Source organism: Elephantulus edwardii, unplaced genomic scaffold, assembly GCF_000299155.1.
Source record: "Elephantulus edwardii isolate Elephantulus edwardi_28Jun2011 unplaced genomic scaffold, EleEdw1.0 scaffold00030, whole genome shotgun sequence".
NCBI lineage: Eukaryota > Metazoa > Chordata > Mammalia > Macroscelidea > Macroscelididae > Elephantulus > Elephantulus edwardii.
In genome coordinates, this window is record NW_006399780.1 from 5,752,891 (window position 1) to 5,761,856 (window position 8,966).

The following is an 8,966-nucleotide window of genomic DNA, read 5'->3' on the forward strand; positions in this document are numbered from 1 at the left end:
ACAGCCAGCCTGAGCAGATCCAGGAAGGCTCGTGTGCAGTCTGTGTATGGACCATCACTGTTATTAATCTAATGGTGGATGCTTTCCTTAACTGCTAAGTTAAAGTCTGGAGAATGCTTTAATTGTAATGAAAAAATAAAAATAATAATAAAATAATAAAAATAAATAATAATAAAAAAGAATAATATTCCTGCTAATAGGAGAACTGAAGAAATAATTTAGGTAAATCCAGCTCTCTTTCTTCAGGTAAGGGCCTGGTAACACAGTGGTTAAAGAGCTTGGTTGCTGACTGAAAGGCTAGAAGTTTGAATCCACCAGCCATTCTGTGGGAGAAAAATGTGAGTTAACTTCCATGAAGACAGGTCACTGGGAAACCCTTTGGGGCAGTTCTACTCTGTCCTGTTGGGTCATTACGAACTGGAATTGACTGGACTTCAGTGGGTTTGGCTTAGGGCCTCCAGTGTGAAACTTCCTTTCTCTTTAAACTCAAATTTAAAATGTATCTATGTTATGATAATTAAGAAGATTTTTTTTACCCTTTGCAGATTTTCATTGACTTTTTAAAGTTTGACATAAACCCCTGTGTTTATAATAAATAATCCAAGTTGAGATTCATTTTTATTTAAAAAGAAATTGTTGGTTGGCATACAATCACTCGTATGCATTATGTTTTGTGTATGTACTTTGTGTTTTATAGAATCAATCATATATTGTTGTTGTTATTATTATATGCCATCAAGTCACCTTCAACTCATAGCGACCCTATGTACCATAGCCCTAAACCCTGCTCTATCTTGCTAATATCTTGCTCTATCTTGCCCTAAACCTTGCTAATCTTATTGTCTCTGACACACCTATCCTCATTACCTCAGTGGCGGAATCAATTCATCTCATTGAGGATCTTCCTCTCCTGTGCTGTCCCTCCACCCTCCCAAGCATGACATCCATCTCCAAGGATTGATCCCTCCTTGCAACACGTCCAAACTATGTCATATGGAGCTTTAGAATCCTTGCCTTGAAGGAGTAGCCTGGCTTCATCCTCACCAGGACAAACCTGTTTGTTTTCCTAGCAGTCCATGGTATATTCAATACTCTTCTCTAGCACCATAGCTTAAAGGCATCAACTCTCCTTCTATCAACCCTAGTCATTGTCCAGCTCTCTGATGCATAGCAAGTAATTGCAAAGACCATGGCCTGTATCAGACTTAGTCTCCAGACTGATATTGTTGCTCTTCAGTACTTTGGCAAGGTCTCTGACAGCAGACTTTCCCAATGCAATTCGTCTTTTAATTTCCTGGCTACTTTTACCAAGAGTGTTGATTGTAGAGCCAAGTAAACTGAAGCTGTCACCAAACAATCTCAATCTCTTCATCATCCATCCTGATGCTGCCAATTGGCCCAGTGGTGAGCATCTTTGTCTTCTTGACATTGAGCCTCAATCCATATTGAAGGCTGCAGTCCTGGACACTGCAGCAAGTGCTTCAGGTCCTCCTCAGTTTCAGCAAGCAGGGTTGTGTAATCTGCATAATGCAGGTTGTTGATGAGTCTGTCTACCTCCAGTCTTGATGCCACACTTCTCTTCATAGAGTCCAACCTCCACATATAGATTGAAAAGATATGGAGATTGGATACCTCCTTGACGCACACCCTTGCCAATTTTGAACCATGCACTGTTTCCTTGCTCTGTTCTAACGACTACCTCCTGGTCTAAGTACAGATTTCACTAAGCACAATCAATTGTTCTGGGATTCCCATTCTTCTAGAGTCAGCCACAGTTTGTTGTGATCCACACAAATGCCTTGGCATCGTCAATGAAACACAGATAGACATTCCTCTGATACTTGTTGCAATCCGCAACCTTTTTACCTGGAAGAAATGAACATAAAGAGACAGACACACACAGAAGACAAGACAGGACTGCCACAAAGAAAAACACACTCATACAGACGGGACAAGAAAAGCAGCCCCCAGGCCTGCCTCCTTTATTTTTTATGATCTTCCAAAAGCAGTCTATGTGCAGATACTCATGATTTGGAGAAAACTTATTTTCCAGAAACTAGACTTGCTTAGCACACAATATTCTCATGGAATCTTTCTTGCTTCCGTATCTCTGTTTACCAGAAGGAATAAGACTATGCCTTGGGAAGAAGAATATTCTTGGACCTCGTGTGCAAGCATTCAATGTTCCCCTGTCTGTTGGCAGACTCAAGGACACATTCCTCTCTCACACCCCATCCGGATTGGGGAAGGCCAAAGAGACATCTGTGTGCAGACTGCTTCTTTATTAACCCTTCTGGCTCCTTCAGGTACTCTCTGCTTTCAGCCAAGATCCAACTACATTAGCTGTAATATCCCTAGTGCCATGCCCCTTCTAAATCCAGCCTGCACTTCAGGCAGTTCTCTGTTGGTGTGCTGTTCCACTTGTTTTTGGATAATCTTCAGTAGAATCATGCTTGCATGTGATATCAATGATACTGTTTGATAATTTCCACACTCTGTTCGATCACCTTTCTTTGGAAATATAGATCTCTTCAAGTCAGTAGGCCAGGTGGGTGTCCTTCAAATTTCTTGGCACAACTTGGTGAACACATCCAGGGCGTTAATCATATATTGTATTTTATGTTATTAGTTACCGTTGCTCTATGCCTAAGACACTCAGTCTTTTCAAGTCCTCATTGAACCTTTCCCATTACTTCACCCCTTCCCCACTACTCAGCCATGAACCTCTGCTATCTCAGTGATTTTTCCTCTCTGATGTACTTAGGGAGCTCTGGTGGCTTAGTGGTTAGACACTGTGCTGTAATCCCAATGGAACATGGTTCAAATCCATCTGCTATACTCTGGGAGAAGGACATGCAATCTTCTGCCTTGTGATTTAGTGCCTCTGAAAACCCGCTAAAGGGTCTGCTATGAGTCAATTCTGCTATGAGTCAATTCCAACTTGATGGCATACACAACTGGTGTACTTGGAGTAAAAATATTACCATTTGTGTCATGATTACTGTTAGATGTTGTCAAGATGGTTCTGATTCATAGTGACTCTGTATTCCTGTGCAAATAAAACAGTGCCTGTTCCTGTGCTAGAGTCATTGTTATGTTGGAGCTCATTTTCACAGTGACAAAGCTCAGAAGACAGTGGAGGAGGGAATAGGAAGAAGAACGGAAACAAGAATCATAAATAGAAAGCGGGAAGAGTGTTACAATGTGAGGCTTACAAAAATAGCATATGACAGTTATTTTTTCAGTTAAGGATTGAAGGGAGGTGTTCTGAGATGTGAACATGGAAAAGCTGATAGTTACATCGCATCAGTCTCCTTGCTGCTATTTCTGATTCCAGTCAGTCTCCAGATTATAGCCGCTGTATTAATCTTACTGAGAGTTTTCCTTTTTCTTTGACTTTGCTTTACCAAGCATGATGTCCTTCTCCAAGGACTGTTCTTTCATGATAATGTGAGCGAAGTATGTAAAACTTATTCTCATAACCCTCCCTTCTAAGGAGCTTTCTGGCTGCACTTCTAGGACAGACTTGGGTTTTCTCTTGGAAATCCACGGTATTTTCAGTGTTCTTCACCAAGCCCATGATTCAAAAGTATCAGCTTTTCTTTGTTGTTGTTGTTACTTGCTGTTGCGTCAGCCACAACTCAGAGTGACCCTATGAACAATAGCTCTGAACCTTGCCCTATTCTGAGCCAGCCTCACCATCTCTGACACACTTGACCCCATTACCCCACTCTCTAAGTCAATGCATCTCGTCTGGGGTCTTCCTCTCCTGTGCTGACCTTCCACCCTTCCAAGCATGATGCCTTTTTCCAAGGGCTGATCCCTCCTAGCAACATGCCCAAAGTAGGTGAGATAGAACTTAAAAATCCTTGCCTCTAAGGAGAAACCTGGTTCCACCCTTTCCAGGACAGATCTGCTTGTTGTCTTGGTGTCCTATCTTCTTTATTCATTGTTCAGCTCCTTTTCAAATGGCACAACCACTTTATTTTTAAAATTTTTGTTGTTATTTTTATTGAAAACTTACAGAGACAATTGTATTTTCATTTAATCATTTGTACACACTTTATTTTATGATAGTAATTACAATTCCCACATTGTAACAACACTCTTCCCGCTACCTCCTGTGATTCTTGTTTCCATTCATCCTTCTGTTTTCTCCTTTCCTGCCCTGTGAACGTTATCACTGTGAAAATGCTGTCCTCTAAGAAGTGAGTACGTTTCTGGTGATGGTGTTCACTTTATAGGACTACCTACTGGCCAAAGTTGATCCATAGTGGGGATTTTAGCTCCAATATTAAAAGGATGAATAAGTCTTAAGAAATTTACACAAATTTGCCCCTTGTTGTGAAGCTTTGTTCTTTGCCAATTCTTCAGTACAGTTTGAACTTCTTCCTTCATAATCATTGGTTCTGATCATGTGTCACCTACTAAAATGGTTGAACATGGATCAGTTCTTTGCCTAGGGAGGAGGAGGGAAGCTACACTGCCAAACCCACAAGTGGGTCATTCGAATGTACCACCTACTAGAAAGATGGACAGTCATCTCCTGTATAGTGTACAGCTTTTGACTGGAGGGTCAGCTACTAATTAGCTCTGATTTGACAGTAATGAGTCTGAGTCTTTTGATAGAATGACTCCATGTATCCTTTCCATATTCTTTTGATGCTTCCTCCATCATTCATTTCTCTTCACTATAAAATCTTTCAATATTCTGACTTGTGTCTTGATTCTCTCATTATGATAAAATTTTTCAGAACTATTTCTTTCAGCATCCCAAATGAATGACAGGAGTTGCATTTTTAGGCCTTTTATAATCTGGAATCTATGAGAGAAATGCTAATGAAAGAAGTGCATGCCTCCTTTTTTTATGTCACAGTTGTAAAGGAGAAGGAATGCTTAAGAAAGAGTGGAGAGGTGAACATGTTCTATCAAGAATAAGTCATAAAAAGATTTACATTATCCCAAAGGAAATGTGCCTTTCAATGTTTGCTTGGTGATTAGCAATTTAGAAGATTATTAGCTGATTTGGCTGGGGTTGGAAATTCTGTTAGACTAATGGTTCTGAGCACATCCTGTATTGTGATTCATCAGGCAAAGTCCCTAAAGGGACCAACCAAACTGGAATTGTAAGCTTTAAGAACCAGACTATAGTCAAGGGAGCACTGCCACACAGATGCCTTTGAGAGGCTTAAGGCAGAGGTCGCCAGAAGGTACTGCTTATCATTTAAAGCAGATGAGGAAGGCATCTGGCTGACTGGGGCATAATAGACATAATAAACTGTGGTTAGTGTCTTGAGTTAATTCTGCTCATATGACCCTGCATGTCAGAATAGGGTTTTCCAGATGGAGCTCTGGTGTACATGTAGTCTATAGGGAGCTGCACAGCTAACCTAAAGGCCACACCTCTATGCTGGTCCTAATTCACCAGCACGTCCACAGGAGAAAATGGGCAGTCTCCTTCCATTCAATTTACAGCCTTGGAAAGCCACTGGAGGGTCAGCAAGGAGTCCATTCCAACTTCACAGCAATGAGTGAGAGACTGTAATGAGTCAAATGCTTAACAGTTTGTGCCACCAAGTTTCCTTAGAAGACTGACCTGAAGTGCTTTTAATTGGGCAAGACAATAAAGCAAAATCTTCAGGAGAAGGACACTTCTTTGATGATTTCCTCAAACATTTAGTCCTATAAAAATTACTTTTTTAAGAGCTTTCATTACTCTGAAGATGTATTTTTACAATTAAAAGATTGGAAGGATACTTAAGGGGGAAAGTACTCAAGGACAAATAGCTGAAGAGGAAATTGCATTAATTGAAAGCAATTGGCATTTGGCTTTGCTCACAGATATAACTTGGAGGCAATCTGAAATGTTGGAGATGTTAGTCTTCTGATTGTGATTGAAGGAGATAAAGAAAATGAGACTGCATTGAATAAAAAGAAAATTGCTACCAAATTACTGGAGGGTACTATTATTAATAATCATATGATCATTTTTGTTGCTCTGACTTACAAATTGAAGAATAGGATTTAAAAAACCCCTCAAACCTGTGTGTCTGTGTTTTTTTTTAATTCACCTAACTTTCTATAGGGAGCTTTTTGAGATTAGTGGGCAGGGAGATGTGCTGTCAACTCAAAGGTGGGTGGTTTGAATCCACCAGCTATTCCTTTACAACCTCTGAAAAATTGCTGGAAGGTCAGCTATGAATCTGTTCTGTCTTGACCACAATGAGTTTTTTATCTTTCTAAAACTGAGCATCTACAACAGTCTTTCACCTAAGGGGAAGCTTCATTTTGCTGTCTCAGTAACTCACTCTCAAGGTGGCTTTGCCATTTTCATCCTCCATGTTCTCAAAGATACTCAGAGCTGCTGCCAACCTTTATAATTACTGAATCTTTGCACTTACAACATGCTTCCATGCACGTATATCCTTGGTTTCAGCCTTTAAATAAACAAAAAGGAAAACATTGCCATCTCTATAAGGTATTATAGTTAGTACTATAGTTAATATAGTGTTAACAAAGGGACCCTCTGGTGGCCTTGTGGAAAGAATCTGTTGCAATCCCAGTGACACACAGTTCCAATCCACCAGATGCTCCTCAGGTAGCCAGATGGGCATTCTCTTTCCATGTAATTAACTGTCTCTGAAAACCTGCTGGAGGGTCAACTACGGGTTCATTCAGACTCAGTGGCAAACAACAGCAAACATTACAAAGTGAATGGGGGAGGCAGAAGGGAAGTGGAGGCAGGAAACTATGCATGCATGAATGAAAACCCAACCTTTTTGTAAATCACAATTAAAAAAAGAGACAAAAATAGTAAGCAACGGAAAAATTCACTATAAGGAACTTTCATTGGATGTGCAAATGTGTTGTTTTCCTAAGTGTGTATATTAGCTGTTTGGATTTGGACTGCTCAGTGGCATAAAGAAGAGGCCAGGCTGCTTCTGGAAAGATCTGTGGAGTTGTATAATGTCAGTTGTACTGTGTCACCTCCAGGGTCACTATGAGTAGAAAGCTGCTTGGTAACAGTGGGCTTGTTACTTTTGGATGGTGGGATCACTATAAATTTTTCCTTTATTTTTGTAGTTTTCTGTATTTTTGAAATTTTCTATAAAAATTTCTGTTGCCCCAATGGTGATTAATTTTATAAAACAGTGCATGAGAATGATGTTTTTGAAACACAATATGAATGAGAAATAGTGTGAAACACAATGTATACAAACTTTGTAAGCAAACCAATAAATTAAAAAAATACAGGGTTAGACAAAGAAAGAAAGACCTTAAACAAGATCTATTGTTGTATCCCAGTGATGGCAATGGTAGGCTTAAGCGTAAAAATGACTGAGATTGTCACCAAACTGGGCAATATCAGGTTCTGATGTACATAAGGTTGGTATGGATTGGGACGAACTGATGGTACCTGACAACAACATCAAAAAGCAAGATAATTTCTAACAAGCTTTGCAGTACACCTTCATGATTTTAATTCTTTGTCCTGTAATCATTTATTGATGTCTGTTCTTTTTGATTTGTTATTCAGAATCTCGAAGTAACTTAAGTCATCTACTTACTCAATGGAATAGTTTTGCTTTACTCTTAATAAAAAGGAATCAATCTCTTTTGATTGAGGTCTGTGTGGAATGTTTGGTTGTTTTTTATGTAAGCCTTTTGTTTAGAGCCAACACCTTGGAGGGCCTTTGTATTTAAAAGTCAGTTGGGCCCTAGTGCCTGCAGCCCTCTGGCCTAGAGTTATGATATTTTGGAGAAACATTCTTCTAAGTGGTGCACCACTGGTCTGTTAATTTGCTGTTCTGAGGTAACCTGAGGTTGCCGTGATGCTGAACCCTTTGCTACTGGGGTGTCAAATGCCATAAGAGTTGCCCATGGTTGACAGTGTTTGGTGGAGCTCCCAGATTAAGACAGGTTTGGACGCAGGAGTGGTATTCACTTCATAAACAACATGCCTCTGGAAACTCTATGAACTTAGAGAAATGACAGTTATAGAACAAGGTTCAGGTCTTTTGTTCATAGTGTTGCTATGAATCAACAACAACATTGTTACTATGAGCTAAACAAAAGAAAAATCTTGTATTTTAAATCTTATACTTATTTCTTTTTCCTTGTAAAAGAGGCATTATCACCTTCATAATATTTTGCAGCCCCAAATAAGAGTTGGTTTCTCGTTCACAAATATCATGAGTGATATGAGGAAACAGAAATTTCCAAGGTAGCTATATAAAGAGAAATGAAGTGTGAGACTGAAGGAAAGAAATGAGGAGACTGCCATGGTGAAATTATCATAGACTGTTAGTGCTGCATTGGTTAGTGTTAGATCTTCCAGACTGTCTCATTCACAGTTGTTAAATACATGGCACACATGCTGGAGCTTCTGAAGCCCACATAAATGATGCACGACATTTTTTGGGTACTTTGGACATATCTCAACCACACTTCAAACTTCTTTGCTATGTGCAAAACAACCCCCAGATATAGAAAGTGGTTTACTTCTGGTCACACAACAAGCAAGTATGTCCTCTCAAGAGATGGACATTAACCTCTGACATCAAATCACCTTGGGCTGCATTTTGGCCAATGCATGGAGGACAGAGTGCCCCAGAAGATATGGTGAGATGAGTGGCCTCAGTGACTGAATATAAAGTTATGAAGTATTGCATAAAAGAATGAGCTGAGTTGCAAACTGTTGGCAAGTATTGCAGAATCTGTGCCTGGGGCTGATATAACAAATGGCCCTGTCATGGTTGTTATTATTAGCTACCATTGAGTTGCTGAAGGAGCTGAAAAACAAATTCAAGCCACGGGTGGCAATACTTAAGGATACTTTGGGCAGAATATTAAATGATCCAGGAAATATCAAGAGAAGATGGAAGGAATACACAGAATCACTGTATCAAAAGGAATTGGCTGACACAGAAGAATTTCATGAAATGACATATGAGCCAGAACCTATG